This window comes from Neopsephotus bourkii, unplaced genomic scaffold (assembly GCF_033783945.1).
Source record: "Neopsephotus bourkii isolate Nb327-2 ecotype Australia unplaced genomic scaffold, CSIRO-AGI_Nbou_v1 NB_318, whole genome shotgun sequence".
Classification (NCBI taxonomy): Eukaryota; Metazoa; Chordata; class Aves; order Psittaciformes; family Psittacidae; genus Neopsephotus; species Neopsephotus bourkii.
Genome location: NW_026900826.1, coordinates 6,320,382 through 6,335,657, shown reverse-complemented (window position 1 = coordinate 6,335,657; position 15,276 = coordinate 6,320,382). Strand labels below are relative to the sequence as shown.

General features: G+C 37.6%; 1 protein-coding gene across 1 annotated transcript in view; it reads left to right on the top strand.

Moving 5' to 3' along the window:
- The first annotated feature begins 1,677 nt into the window (after positions 1-1,677).
- THSD4 (thrombospondin type 1 domain containing 4) overlaps positions 1,678-15,276 on the top strand; it is a 314,820-nt gene continuing 301,221 nt past the window's right edge. Inside the window, exon 1 of the mRNA XM_061347531.1 lies at positions 1,678-2,614. The gene's annotated coding sequence lies outside the window, so the exon portion shown is untranslated. The remainder of the gene's footprint in view (positions 2,615-15,276) is intronic.

Here is a 15,276-nt window from a genome sequence, read left to right as displayed (position 1 = left end):
TCTGTGGAGAGGGTGTGGGTGGAGCAATCCCAGCTTCTGGATGGGGACAGAAACCTCAGCAGCTGTCTGAACGTGCAGAACTCTCCTGATGATGTAGCTGTAGCAGATGGGCCCCTTTTGACTCAGATTCAGCAGCAATAAAAGACTGGAAAAAACTGTTTTGAAAGGGTGGATTGGTCTAGAGGAACAGGAAGTTCTTCATGGCAAAATCTAGAGAAAAGCCAGATTTTCTGATACTGAGGCTTTAGAAGCATAATCCTGATTGGAAGCCTTTTAGCTAGGGTCTTGAAAAAACTAAGTGAAATGAATCAGAGGGTATTGACTGTGAGTTACAGAAACATCTCCTTAAAATCCTCTGTATTCCCAGTGGTCTGTGACTGCTGCCAGTTTGGACTTCTTTCACTAATAGCAGCTGTTTCATAGCAGGATTGCTAAATGGCTGAAGTGAGAGTAGCTAGGCAGCTATTAGAAAAGAAGAAAAGATTAACGTTGGGCTTCTTACATACTTTTCACATAAAACCAGCAGGAAATAAGTGAATGATGGACTAAAGTGATGTTACATCTGAGAGCAGGTAGAATTTTAACCAGCTAGGTGACCTTAAAATCGTTAGTGTGCTATATGTTACGTGTTCTTCAACATTTATCAGTTCATACAGACTTGTGGGTTGTGTGGTTGTAATTGTTTATTAAGGATTTTCTGTGTCTCTAGAAATTTGATGGTGGTATAAGCATCAAATGCTTAGATGTTCTGAAACTTAAGTAGTACATCTGTAAATTCTCTGTGGTTGCACAGATAAATTGAGTTAAAACAGCCATTGATTTTGAAGCTAGGCATCTCTTAATAAAACCTTCCAGGCTGAAAGCAGTTACATTTTTCTGCTTCCAAAGCTGCATAAACCTGAATTTTGATATTTGTTAGTATTTCATTGGTGTCCCATCCAAAATGGATTGTTGTGATCTCACGTAGTCTTTCTGCACAGGACAAGAGCTATTACTGTGAAAATTCTGTATGTTAAGTAGAAATCATCTTAAGGGTTAAAAATACATTGGTTTGACCTTTAAGTCTCTTGAAAACTTTTTTCCATTGATCTTTTGATTATTTATACAAATTCCTTACTTTCTGAGACAAATTTCCTCTATGTCCAGATAAGGGCAGATAATGATGTCTCTCTGTTTTCAGTTTCAGTTTAGCTGTATCATGCATGAAGGCCCCATTATGTCATGTAGAGTCATTGTTTATTATGCAACTGAAATTTGATCTTCAGTAAGGAGACTAATGAAAAGCTGTATTTCATACACTCCTTTTGATACAGGATCTGAAAAAGTAATAAGCTTCAGATACGCCGCCACAGTGGAATAAAGGGAGAAGTGATTCACTTGATGCAAACCAAAAGCTAATCTTGTCAGTTTTGAGGAAGAAAGGGTACTTGGAAAAAGTTTTAACTGAGCATTAAAAGTAAGTAAAACTGCTCTGCTGCCTGAGACCAAGTGTTAGATCTGAATCTGGAAATAGCTGATATAGATCAGTGATTTCAAAGTTAAATATCTTGTTCCACTGCTACAAATGGTCATATTTTTCATATGGAATATGTTTAATAATAATAATATTAACAACAATAATAATAATATGTTAGCCTATTAAAACACTTGTCATCTGCAGATTAAGCGTTGGGCAAACATGTATACCTTCTGCAAATTCAAGAAAAGTGACTACTTTTACAGCCTGCAACTGATAAAAAAAAAGTGACAAACACTGATTCTTTCAGCTGTTACTTTTTAACATAGTGGCATATCAGGATGAAATGCTTTTTGTTAGTTTATTTAAAGAAGCTGAGGCAAATGCTTTCTGGTTTATATCATTAAGCAACATTCACAAAGATGTGATTTAGTTTGGGAGGTCAGTGTACGTATTCAAAAGCACAATAACAGCTTTTTGTTTTGATTGGGAAAACAGACTACTTGAATATGTTTTCTGTTCCCACATCATACAAACTCTGCTACATCTTGAAGTCGACTTTGAAATTATTTTTCTCTTTAGTTTTAAGTTGGAGGCATCGGTCTTTTGGGAATTTTTAAGACTTGGTGTTCTGTTACACACATGTAGGCCAAGGATGGGGAAAAGAGACCACTAGCTATCACTTTGCTCTGTGGTGTGATGAAGTTGCTTTTACTCAGAATAGGAACTGTTTGATTTTTGCATACTAAAAAGTAGGGAGTGTAGGCTACACAGAACTTTAAGCAATCTTTCAAAAGGCTGATTGGTATCTGCTTAAACATGTCAGAGATGGATTTTCTCTGAGCATGAGCTAGAAGACATTGAATCTAAGGGAGTGTTAATACATCCCAAGTATCTAGTTTCATTGGCTAGCTTTACTAGACTGCTCTCAGGGGGAGAAAGATAAGCTCATCTGGAGGAACTGTTGTCTCTTTACTGTGGTGAAAACAGCATTTCTCTACAAGCTGTGTGTTGGACCTCATTGCCGTACTTGTGTACAGCTGTGGTGGACAGATGCTTCTGCTTATTGTATCAAATCTCAAGAAAGCCTAGTGAAGAGTCAAGAAGTCTTAATGGGGGAAAAACGGACTCTTATCCAGTTCAGAGCTGTTTGGTTTGGTAGGGGTTTTTTCAGTTATAGATAGATGTGCTGCAAGCAGAGACATACTTCACTGGTAAAAGAACATTGAGTTGAAAAAAAAAGCAGAAAGCTGCAGGTTACAATACTTATACCAAATCCAGCATTAGAAGTATCCAGCATCCCCAGGAAGTATCCTTGTACAAGACAACTCTATATTCCTTATTACTGACTAAGCTGACTTGAGTTGGTTCTTACATGTAACTGTTTTATCCAGCTTTTTGGAAAAACAGTTCAGGCTTCTTGATTGCTCTGGTCTGTGATTGTTTGGTACAGTGTAAAGTAATGTCATCAAGACAGCAGGATCAGATTTTTTGATGCTGTAATCTGTTGGTTAACAGGATGACAATGCTTAATTCTGCCTTCTGTTGCAGTTTTCCTAATTAGGCAGCTACTTCCATATTAAGGATAATCTTCTGTGTGATCTTTGTTCTTATTCTGTAGTGCATGGCATCTACTATATTGCTACACACATAACTAGATTGATTCTATTTTCAGACAAAGTTATGCCTTTCACTTTTGTTTGACTAATATGGATATCCCAGAGGTTAAATGCTGCTATTACATTTTACACCTAAGAAATCCAGAACTTTATGTGAACACTAAGCAGATCATAAACAACCTCATTCTTTCTGGAATACTAGACACGAATGACACAAACAGCACTCAGCGCTAACTTTTTCAAAGCAGTGAGAATGATACCTTTCAAGAATCCAGGTAAGAAAAGCCTTTCTGGAAGGTAGTATTGAGCACTTGACACTTAAGCACAGGAGAAGATATCCTGGAATGACATAAGGTTTCCTTGTGCTTAAAATATATTATTAGACAAGAGATGTAAAGTTAATTCAGACTACAGTGGTGAAGAAATTGTGCCTGTGAACGTGATGTTTGTATTACATGCTCATAGTCTCAACATCTTAGTTATGCAAGTAACAGTGGTATTGCATTAGCAATTCACATTCAATGAAAGAAATCCAAGTGACATATATAGAAGCTGTTACTTTACACTGGTAAAAATTGTTGAGTTCGTTGATCAGCTATTATATTGCACTTAGAAATTATATTGTGAGACAGTATGTGCTGTGGTTTGTGCTTTATATGGGTATGTAGCACACTTGCTGCTTATTTGGATTATGCTTCAATGATCTATGTTTTCTAATAAAGAAATAATGCTGAAGAATGATGAAAGAAACCAAGAAGACAGAGTACAGCTTTCTTTCACTTTCTAATTTGGCACTGACAAGAGAATATATTGTCTGGCAGTGTGCACCTGCAGCGCAGAAAGCCAACTGTATCCTGGGAGGCATCAAAAGAGGCATGCCCAGCAGGTCAACCAGAGAGGTGATCCTGCCTCTTTACTCTGCTCTTGTGAGACCTCACTTGGAATATTGTGTACAGTTCTGGTGTCCTCAACAGAAAAAGGACATGGAGCTGTTGGAGCAAGACCAGAGGAGGGCCATGAGTATGATAAGGGTGCTGGAGACAGGCTAAGAAAATTGGGGCTGTTCAGTCTGGAAAAGAGAAAGCTGTGTGGAGATGTAACAGCCTTCCAGTATCTGAAGGAGGCCTGCAAGAATGCTGGAGAGGTACTCTTCATTAGGGACTGTAGTGACAGGACAAGGGGGAAATGATTTAAACTTTAACAAGGGAAGTTTAGGTTAGATAAAAGGAAAAAAGTTATTTACTGAGAGAGTGGTGAGGCACTGGAATGGGTTGCTCAAGGATGTTGTGAATGCTCCATCTCTGGCGGTGTTAAAGGCCAGGCTTGATGAAGTCTTTACGTTGTTTAGTGTGTGGTGTCCCTGCCCATGGCAGGGGTGTTGGAACTAGATGATCTTAAAGTCCTTTCCAACCCTAACAGTTCTGTGATTCTATGAGCATTTATTACAGTACTTTGCATTCTTCTGGAGACTGCATGAAAACATATGGAAGCTGGAATGTGTAAAACCATGGTAAAAGACATAATCACTCCCTTAAAGAAATGAGCATGAAAACCTCTTTCTGATGCTGTGGCAGTTACTTGTGTTGTTTTATTCTTTTGGGTTTGTTCGTCTTTTAAATGACCAGCTAGCGAACACTCTAATGCTTTCATGTCAATGCAGTAAACAGCCAAGAGGCTATATTAGAATTTTCAGCATATCTTTAGAGGTTTTGTTTTGTTTGTCTTCAGTATTTATCTAATTGACAGCCGTATAAGCAGAAACATTATGTTGTATGTTCAACAGTTGTAACAATGCTGCTTGCTTTATTACAGTTGAGGTCTTAATTGTCCTGAGGATCTGTGTCTGGATTAAGAAGTAATCAGCAAAGCTGATTTTTTTTTTTTTCTCTTGCCTTTTAAAGCTGGATACCCTGTCATTCTTTCAGTCATGAATAAATGTGGGAGTCTGTAGCCAATGATATTTTTCTATGTGAATTGCCAACACTTCCAGATGTAACTATAGATACTGAGCTCTATGTATTGTGTATTACCATTATTCAGCAAAATACATGCTGCATACAAAGTACATGCTTACTTCTAATCACACACTTGAATATTTCCATTATTCAGGATTTTTAGGACTTATTATAGCCAAAAATATCTTTTAGTATTTTTGCTTGAAGCAGTCCATAAAAGGTTAAAGGCAACATATTAGTTAAGCATGTTTATTACGTTAAGTCTTTGGTTCAAGTCCTGTTTTATTTTAAAGCCTATTATTGTAGATTTAACTGGACATAATATCTTATTGAAGACAAATATTGATATAGTAGGATTATTCCAAGTATTATGAGCATTTAAAGGCATTCTTATTGATCAGTTATTTTCATTTATTAATGTAAAGTATGAACAGTTCTTAACATGAGTAATTTAATTTACTGCAATAATGAATGTCACCTCAGCATACTGTTCAATATTTGATGATGGAATGCAAAGTAAATTGCTTTGCAAGGAGAGTTTTAGCCATTTGTAGACATCTGAAATTGCAAGTATGGGGAAACAAAGGTGTAACTAAAAATGGAAATGGAGAGCTTGTTTCATGAAACTGTAGACACTGGGGTTTGATTTGGTTTTCTTAATTAAGAAGTGAGTGATGTAGGTCTCTACCGCTTTTCATCACCCCACCCTGCCAAAGTAACTTACTGTCAACTGTACTTTCAAGATGCTGTAGAACCAAGTCTAAACTTTATTAATTTTTTTATAGGTTGAGTTGCTAAATAGGTAACTGTTCTCCTGATCCACAAGGATTGTTTACAAAGCCTTATTTATGCTGCTTTATTTGAGTGTTATTAGATGTCTCCTCTGCAGATGTAATAAGGCAAGATTTAAATGCAAGTCGACATGTTGCTGAAAATTCTAAAATGTATTTGCATTGATTTATGCTCTGCATTAGGATGCATAATCAAAAAAGGAAAATTTAAACTAGGTAACGTATGTGAGTGAAAACCATGATGCTGTTGAAGTTGTTGTAAGATTCCCAGTGATTTGAGTGACTGGGATTTCACACGTGGGCTGTCTGCAAGGTGAGAATTACCCTGACCAATCCTCTTTTTTTTTTGTATCTGTGGTGATGACATCAGTGCCTCAGCTGGTTATTTAGATTCTATGCTGCTTAGAGGAAAACAGACACTACTACAGTCTGAAACATCTGATTTGTTTTAGATCTTTTCAGTGCCGTGGAATTGCTTTTTCATTTGTTTCCTCCCCTGTTTGGACAGTCTAGGCAGTCATCCAGATACTAATGTCTGCAAGTCTGAAATTGTATGGACAAGTTCCATCCTTCCCTCCTGTTGGCTGCTTCCCTCTCATGCAATTAAACCCAATGTTTTCTTCCATGCCACTCAGTAACCATGGAAGTAGCCCACTCCATGATGAACAAACATGCTCATTACTTGGATTTGGGGTAAGTTTGAGTGTCCTAGATTTCCAAAATGAGATGCATACCCCAAGTGATGCAAGACTTCAGTGAAATCTAGATCGGTAGGTGCTTTTGTCACATTTGAAAAGACCTTGAGGTCTGACTCACAGGTTCTCTCTTATTTTGAATACATGTATTGCTAAAGGGAATGTGGCATGGTCGTGTGGATAGAGTGGGAGACTGAATTAGGGTAGACATTGTTAGGCAATAGATAACTGCATCTTCACTCAGATCATTATGCTAGTATATGCATGTTAGTAGTAAACAACTGTTGCAAAATATGTCCAGTGTGCTTGGTGACAAGGTAGAAATACGTGTGTTATTTTTGTTATTTAGATGTAAGTTTATGTGAGTTCAGTTAGGCATAGCCATTTCTGGTGGTGAGCTGACAGGTTGCAAGGTAGCTGCTGTCTCATGTACAGTGACTATGATGTTCTGGGCAACTACAAAAAGAGGAGGTAATCTGCAGATAGTGTTTGTGTGAACAGATTTTTCATATATTCTGTAGATTCCTGTTCACTGTGTTTTCAGTTTTATTTAAAAGTGCTTTGCATCTTTAAAGAAAAAGTGAGTTACACTGGCTAAAAATTACTTCAGAGATGCTAAGGACTCTTTAACTTTGTTGTTGCCATTTTTTAAATTGCATGAATCTTAATCTCATTGCTGGTTAGAGAAGAAACCAAAAAAGAAACCACAGGTGATATGAGAAAGTGGGCTTGGTTACTTGCTCTTTCTGCTTTGTTGGTACTTAACTGTTGTCCTTGCTTGATGATGCTAGCTGTAGGCTCACTCTCAGAGGTTAACTAGAGGCTGTGTCAGGAAAGTATACTAATAGCTGTAGGTGTGCTCAGGACAGTTTCCAAATTCAATCAACATATGTTGCCCATTTAAGGTGAGTCATGTCTTCCATGAATATCTCACTGCAACAATCTTTGTCACTTTGCTGGCACAAACTAGCATTTCAGTAATACATATCTTGATATGTGATTTATGAATGTGTTTGAGGTCTTTCAGCATGACATATTAGTGTCAATTGTAAAGATTCTCATATTGAAGAATATTTAGTTTAAGACATCTGTGCAGCTTCACTATTTATTTTTATTCCAGAGACATCTTTTTTATAAAATAAACTTGTCAAACTCATCCAAAATGGCATAAAGAGGCCGTAGGATAAAAAGCAGTGCCTTTGAGAGGATCATCCCCTATTGGCCTTCATTTTAACAGCAGCAAAAGTGAAATAAAAACACTTGGTTGCATTAGATATCTGGTAATGAGCTGACAAAGGTGTTAAGGTAGCCAGGTGCTGTATATCTCATCTGTAATGTATGTTAAATATTGGGCAGCTACAGAGAGTAAGGCAGACATGTGTATTTTTAGAGGTGTGAGAACTGTTGTGGGAAGCCAAATCCTTCTATATTTCTCCTTCCCTGCTCCCCTTAGGAGGCTCACACTTTCCCCACCCTTTGTTCCTAAGCTCTTAGTGTATTTTGTTGTTATTTGAGGGAAATATTATCAGCATTACTTATAGCTTCAGTGCTTATTCCAACAGAAGACAGACACAGGTAACTTTCTCTTTCCTCATCTCTACAGTGGGAAATGGCTACAGAGAGGCTATTGCTTAATTAGTTATTGGTGTCAAGCTAAAGTGGCATGAACGTGTTATGTGGAGAGGCCAAGAGGAAGCATGCTGGGGGTAGGGGCACCTGTCAGAGGGAAGCAAAGGTAGTTCTAGCACATGTAGTGCTAGATTCAGTGGGTTGGGTTTTTTTTTCCCCTGGCACTTTTTTGGAAGGTTGTGTTTTTCGGGGTTTTTTATTGCTCTCATTTCAATTGAATCAGCAGATGAGACAAGCTGTTACTTGGCTGCCACTAGCACAGATCTTATTCAGTAGCATTTTCACCTGTAACACTCAGAGGTCAAGTATAGCCTGGAAATTTTAATATTTTTTTTAAAGTAGTCTGCCTTATGTTCTGAGGAGAAATCATGACACTGTTTTTTTATTGCTCATTGCACCTATAGAATGAGTGGACTTTGTGATAAATGCATTGAAAGTAGGTATTTTTGTGGGAGCTTATGTGCTAAATATTTAACATCTCTTGAAAATATTTGCTGATTTAGAGAACTCTTTTGCTGTGGGTTCTTTCCTTTGTTTCAGAATGCAATCAATTCAGTGATTCCTAATCAGAAGCATTTGGAAGTCTAGAACAGGATTGCCAAAATCTTGCTTTTGGTCTCACAGTATTTTTATTTTTTATGGCAATTTATGTTTCAACTAAAAATCCTGTAAAACCTTTGGTAGGCTCCTGGAAATCGTCTTTAGCAGCTCAATTAAAAACTATTTCAAAAATTTGGCTGATTTTTTTTTTTTCCCTCCTGTTTTGGACTAAGTTTTATAAGACTTAACCCTTCCAAAGGCAGTTTTGTGATGCGCTCGGGACTCTTTCGTAAAGTGTATTTTCTTCAAAAGGATTTACAGAATGTTGTTGAGATTAACTTGATGAGTATAGCTGTTTATCTTAAGTCTGGATTAAAGCAGTATGATGTCAGATTCTGTTTGGCTTTCTTTCATTCTAGCATTGTTTGATGACATCAGTGTTCATATCAGAATTAGAGCTTGAATTCTTGGCAGGAATTATGATACTGGGATCAGGATTTTGGCTTGAGTAAACTCCAGGGTGATCTCCTGGAAATGAATACCAATTACTTGTACACAGTGAAACCAAGCAGTTATGTGCAGCTTGCTTATTGTGGGCCAATAAAGGTCTTTGTTAATTTTTTTTAAGGTACTGGGGTTCTTGGCAAATCAGCATCCACTTTCAGATCTAAGAAATGAGTACGTGTGTTAGTAACAAATTAACTATATCACTCCTATCCTAGGAGGAGACTGGAAAAACTGTGATTCTTGCAGCTACACCTAAAGGTTTAGGCTACCTTATGGTCATACATAGGTGAAGGAACTGGTTAATTTTGTGGCTGGAATGAGATCAGGAGAAAACTATCTCAAAATCTATAATTTAGGTCTTACTATTTTTATCTCTCTGAGACTGTATTGAGAAGGGGAGGAAGAGTGGAGGGATGGCGAAAGTGGAGGAGTGTGAGCTATGAGATAAGGAGGGTTGTAATGGTAATTTGCAATTATGAAATCTGATTTTTAGAAGCACATTTTCTAGAACATAGGGGATTGGGCAAAGCAGCTGCCTCTGGTGCAGCATAGTGCTGTGGAGCAGAGGAAGGCCTATGGCACTGCAACTGAGTGAAATATAGGGCTAAACACAAGAGTGAGCTGGAAGCCAGGATTTCAGCTTTGATTTCAGGCCTGTAGATCTTGGCAGGTCACTGTAATTTTCAGTGAGAAATATGTGCACCCCAACCTCAATGAACATTGATCTTATCATAACATTCTTTAACTGTTCTATTTGGTTGCTCTCCCAGTTCATTCCAGAAGGCTTTCAGCAAGCTGTTAGAACAGGGTGCCTCTGTCATGTGTTACATCTGTGATTCAGATCACTATTGAATGTTTTTTACTACTTTATTTACATTAGGAACTCCTATTGATCACTTTCTAAAATACCAAAGAATATGTATATCGTGTTAATACCTATCTCAGTTTAGAAAGGTTAGGGCCCTTTACAAGAAGCGTTAATAAGCCTTACTACATGATGTCTCTTTCCTGGTACTCCGCCAGAGACATTCCCAAGCAACATTGTGTCTTATGAAAACAGTAACTGTGCAAACTTTCATGCAAATCTGTGCTACCAGTCATCTTCGTGTATTCTAGAGGGAGCAATTACTTGCTTACTGCTATTAAAGGGTTAATAAAATCCTTGAAAAGTGTTTTCTTATTTCTGTTATGTGTTAGGGCAGATAAACTCTAGAGAAATTCCAGCTAGATGAATTGTTCTGTTGGAGCAGCAACCATTCCCATCTGCTGCCTCTGCTGGGAAAGTGGCACATCATTTCTGCAGAGATAAAAGGTGTCATCTAGGATAAAGTTCCCCTGGTCCAGATTTGAAAAGCACTGCAAATGGATGGGAGGTGATTGATGAGAGCAGCTGAGTATCGACATCTTTCCTTGGTGCTATTCAGATAGCAGAAAACATGTTACTGGCAAATACAGTGCACATGTATATCTATTATATTGTCCCCTTGCCAGACATGTAGCAGGCAAGGGTCCAACCCAGACCCTGTTCCTGTTTGCTGGGGAGAAGTCTGTAGGTTGAGCTGGCTTATTAGTGTCTTAAGTATAGAATAGAGCCACTCATCTTTTAATGTTGTCTGGGGGGTTCATTTGCTAACCTACCAGCAGTCCAGTGCCAAATGTCTTCCTCATACATGGGATTTAAGAGGATAGCCTATTATTTCAGGATTCTCTGAGAGATTATTAATTGCTGCCCTCAAGCAAGACATGCTTGCAGAACCTGTGCAAATCAAAGGCTTCTGGGCTGAAGAGGCTCCTCAATGATTTGATGTCTTGCAAAATCAGAGGCAGACATGCACAGAATCTTCACACTGGCCTAAATAAACAGACCACTTTATAGAAAATGGTGCTGTTACACCATTGTGCCTCTCCCAAATAGTTAAAAAATCCCCAAGTATTTTCTCTGGCAGCACCTGAGCTTTAGGCTTTTTTTTTAAATCTTTCTTTTTCAACTTAGCAATTTTTTTGATTGATTCCTTTATACTCCCATCAACATCTACTCATACTGTATTTCAGTGTGGTCTGGCCAACAATCTGGATATAGAGACAAAAATCTTTAGTCTTATTTAACCAAGTTAGTAAGAGATGTGTATTTCCATTCTGAAATGTGGGGTTCTCCCTGCAATATATTACAGCAGCTTTTGGAAGTTTCTACCTTTAAAGAAATTTTTTAATGCTACTTCATTGGCCTTGAGCACTGCTAGTTCTTTTCTGGACCTGCAGCTAAAATCAATGTCCAACACGTACCAATATTAATCTTCTAATCCCTCCAGTGTACCTGCATGCAACAGGGAATGGAATTAGGATTACGTGAAGCTACATAAAGCATGTTGCAGCTGTGTACAGAACTTTGTCCTTAGAATTGTACTGATGGAGAATGCAGCTGTTCTTTGCATTGCTGAAATTTGGCTGGCTCTGCAGCAAGATCCAGGCCTTGGATGCTTTGTGATAAAAATACATCACTGCTAGTGCTCCTGCTTTTATTATTAGTGGAGGTGCAAGTATTTAAAAATACTTCTTGCTTTTACAAGAACTTAAGCACAGACAGTGCTGCAGAGAACTCCTTTCTGTGTCTCATTTGCTTGATCTATATCTGGAATTGAAAAGAACCAGGAGGATCCCACCTAAATAAATCTTTAAGACTTCAGTGATGCTCCCCTCAGTCTCAGCTTTGATATTCTTTCTTTAAAGAAAGTTAGGCTTTGGCTGTTTTAGTAGTAAAGAAAACCTCAAAAATGTGAAGGCAGAAGTTTGCAAAGAGCTTTTAACATCAGTGGGAGTTGTGAACTACTGCCTTTACCTCTTTTGGGTGTTAGCTCAAATACTCAAGTGGTGTCTAACCAGGTATGTTAAGTATGTTTTTCCTTAAAACGAAAAGAGACTACAGAGCTGCATAATGTCAGATGGGGGGGTGGCTTATTTTGATGGCTTAAGCTAGTTGCATTTTGGAAGTTGCTTCTGGTCACTGGAATTAGAAAGTCCAATATTAAGCTTCGGTAGGATGAGAACCAAGGAGCAGGGCTGATAGATTTTTGGCAGCTCTGAGGTGTAGTTTATCCTGTAGGAAGAAATTCTGTCACCCTTCACCTACAGTTGTACTCTCACTATTATTAAACAGGAAAGCATTAAAACACTTTCAAGACTGAAATGAGATGCTCCTTCCTGAAGTCCTGAATGCTTACTGGTTGGTTATTGGCTTAGGGTTTTTTTACCCTATCACCTTCTTCAGTTCCTTTTTCTTTAATAAACTCAGTTTTGAATCTGATCAGACAGGACTATACATACCAATCTGTGGATATGGGAGCTGAGGAATGTGAAAACAAGCCTCCTTATGAAGGAAAAATTACATCCACATTACCTTGTTTGGGTCCAGTGCCACAACTGATTCTTTAACTTAATGGAGTTAAGGACTTGAGGGATGTCTCACTGCAGTGGTTCAGGTTTTTGCTGTATGCAGGTTTAGCATGCTAAGACCATACTGTGTTGTATGCACACATCAGGTACATGCTTTCTCCACAAAGCTGCCTACCCAAAGCAGAATTTGAATGTCACCAGGAGATCTTAACTGTAGAATGGGGTTAGGTACTTTCTTATAACTAGGTCAACAAGATACAGACTTTATGTTTTATTACTAGCAGCAGAAAAATGTCATTCTGTTACAAGCATTTAAAAGCAAAACAAAAAGAATGTTCTTTAACAGTCATCCATAGAGTTTGGATAATGGCATTTTAACAGTGTTAGGAATTCTAACTGTCACAAATTAGGCCCAGTTTGTACTTTAATTCATATTTTCCTAAAATAACTCGTTCTGTATTCTGCAGGATCACATGGAACTTTATGATTGCTTAAAATCTTAGTTATTATTTTTAAGTTCTATGCTGTATACACTAATTACTATGCTAAACCTGTACCTACCTATAGAGTAGTCTATGGTTAGTTTTCATAGCTGTGCAAACTACTTACCTCCTCGTATTTGTGCACTTCTTCATGTTTTATTTTTCTAGAAACAAATACATTAAGGTGTATAAGCGTACTTCCCTGAATTTCATTCCCTGTTTTATTAAGTGTTTCATTTTGTGCATAGTTTTGTCTCACTCCACCCACCTTTCTCAGTCTATAGCATTTATCGGAAGCCTAGCAAGCTAAAAAATCTGAGAGAGTTTAGCCTGTCTTATCTACTACACTAACAGCTATGCTTTGATCATGTGAGTTAAGAGGGGTCTACCTGCATGCTTGTAGCAGCTTTACTTATTTGATGAACACAGTCGGTCTGAAGTCACCTTTGGATAACTTCCACATTCAGACTTGTCTTTGTACAAATAAGAACTGCTCTGTTGTGGGAGCCATCAGTCTGTACCCCCTTTTCTAAACTTCTCGTTTAGAAAGAATAGGCTTTAGCCTAGATACTCACAAGTTAACTAAAAGCCTGTCTTTATGTTCCCTTCTGCCATCCTTTTTTCAGGAGCTGAATGGGTAGATTAATACTTCTGTTGTGTGTGTATGCACGTGCGTGCTTATGTTTGTGTTTGCATGTATGCTTTTGTATATGCTGTATATCAAATATTTGTACAATGTAGTTATTGACAACAGGAAGCGCAGTTGTGTGTTTCCCAGTGATGTACATTCTAGAGCAACCTGAATCTGTCATATAAAGTAGTAGGCCGTAATACTGAACAATTTGTCTTAAACCAAAGACAAATTGACACTTTCATACCAAAGGTAGGACACTTACTGGTTCAGCAGGTATCACTGATATTTTATTAGGGGGAAGCAATGGAACTTTATCTTGTGATTTTATAAGTCGGTCACAGCTGGTTATCCTGTACGTTTCATACAGATCTGCTATAAACATCCTAGTTTACTTTTTCCATCAGTAAATGGAAATATAACTGGCACAATACTCTTAGTACAGACCTGCAGAAGCTTAATTTTCTTCCACTGATTATTTACACTTAAGAATAATAAAGCTTCCACTGTTGCGCTAAATGCCATTTTATATTTTTTGTAAGGAGAAATCCGATTGATGGAACTATGCTGATTGCATTTAACCTCTGTAGTATAAGTTGGTTTACATAGATAAGTCCTGTTTCTTAGAAAATACTTTACATTGCACCCTAGGTATTTTCCCTGTCTGTGACAGCTCTAACAATATTGTGAGAGTTCTGATAGGAAATACACTCTAGTAAGTAATTATTTCTTCAGATGGTAATACAGTTGAATACGTTTCTGAAATTGCTGTAGAGTTCAATTTGAAATAATAAACCTTGCTCTATTGTTACTATTGTCTTTTATAAAAACATGTACTAAATATTGCCATAAATGTTAACTTCATACATGATCTTAAGGTCCTTTCTAAGCCTAACTATTCTATGATTCTGTGATTCTCTGTGTCTGTACTTGGGTCACATTTCAACAAAGGATTTATGTGAAAGTTTTTAAAGCATGTACTTAAATATTGCAGTAAGTGCTTTTAGCTGAGCCTGACTTTGTACGTGTTGTTGAGGTAGGACACTGTTAGTAATAGTAGTAGCAATTTAGTCTCGCTTAGTGAAATTAGGGTTGCATCCTCTGCTCCTTCCAGGTGGAGAGGCTGATAGAGATTTCTTCTACTCTTTTCAAATTTGAAATAATGAGAGTGAGAACATTCTTTTCTTTGGTGGTGTTGGAGTTTAGTTCATTTCCTTAACTTTATGACAGTGCTTGAAGGAAGACTTTTTTTTGTTTTCTTTTACTTTAGAACCAGGGGCCAAGCAGTTGCAGAATTCAATAATCCAAGACAGGGTTATTAAACAGACATGCGAGAGGCCTTTTAGGACATTGGAACAAACTCAGCAAACCAGAACATTTGGTGAAAGAAAGAGGAAAACTGTAATATGCCATTTTGAAGTTATTTTCATTTTCTTGCAGGCAAGTAGGATGACTTTAATGTGTAGACTTCCACCATTCTACAGTTCTTTCTTTGATTGGATTATAAATGCTTCTGTTTACTACCTCTTTTTACCTCAATGTGACTTTTCAATCTCTTTTTGTTAAAAATAAATCCATCAC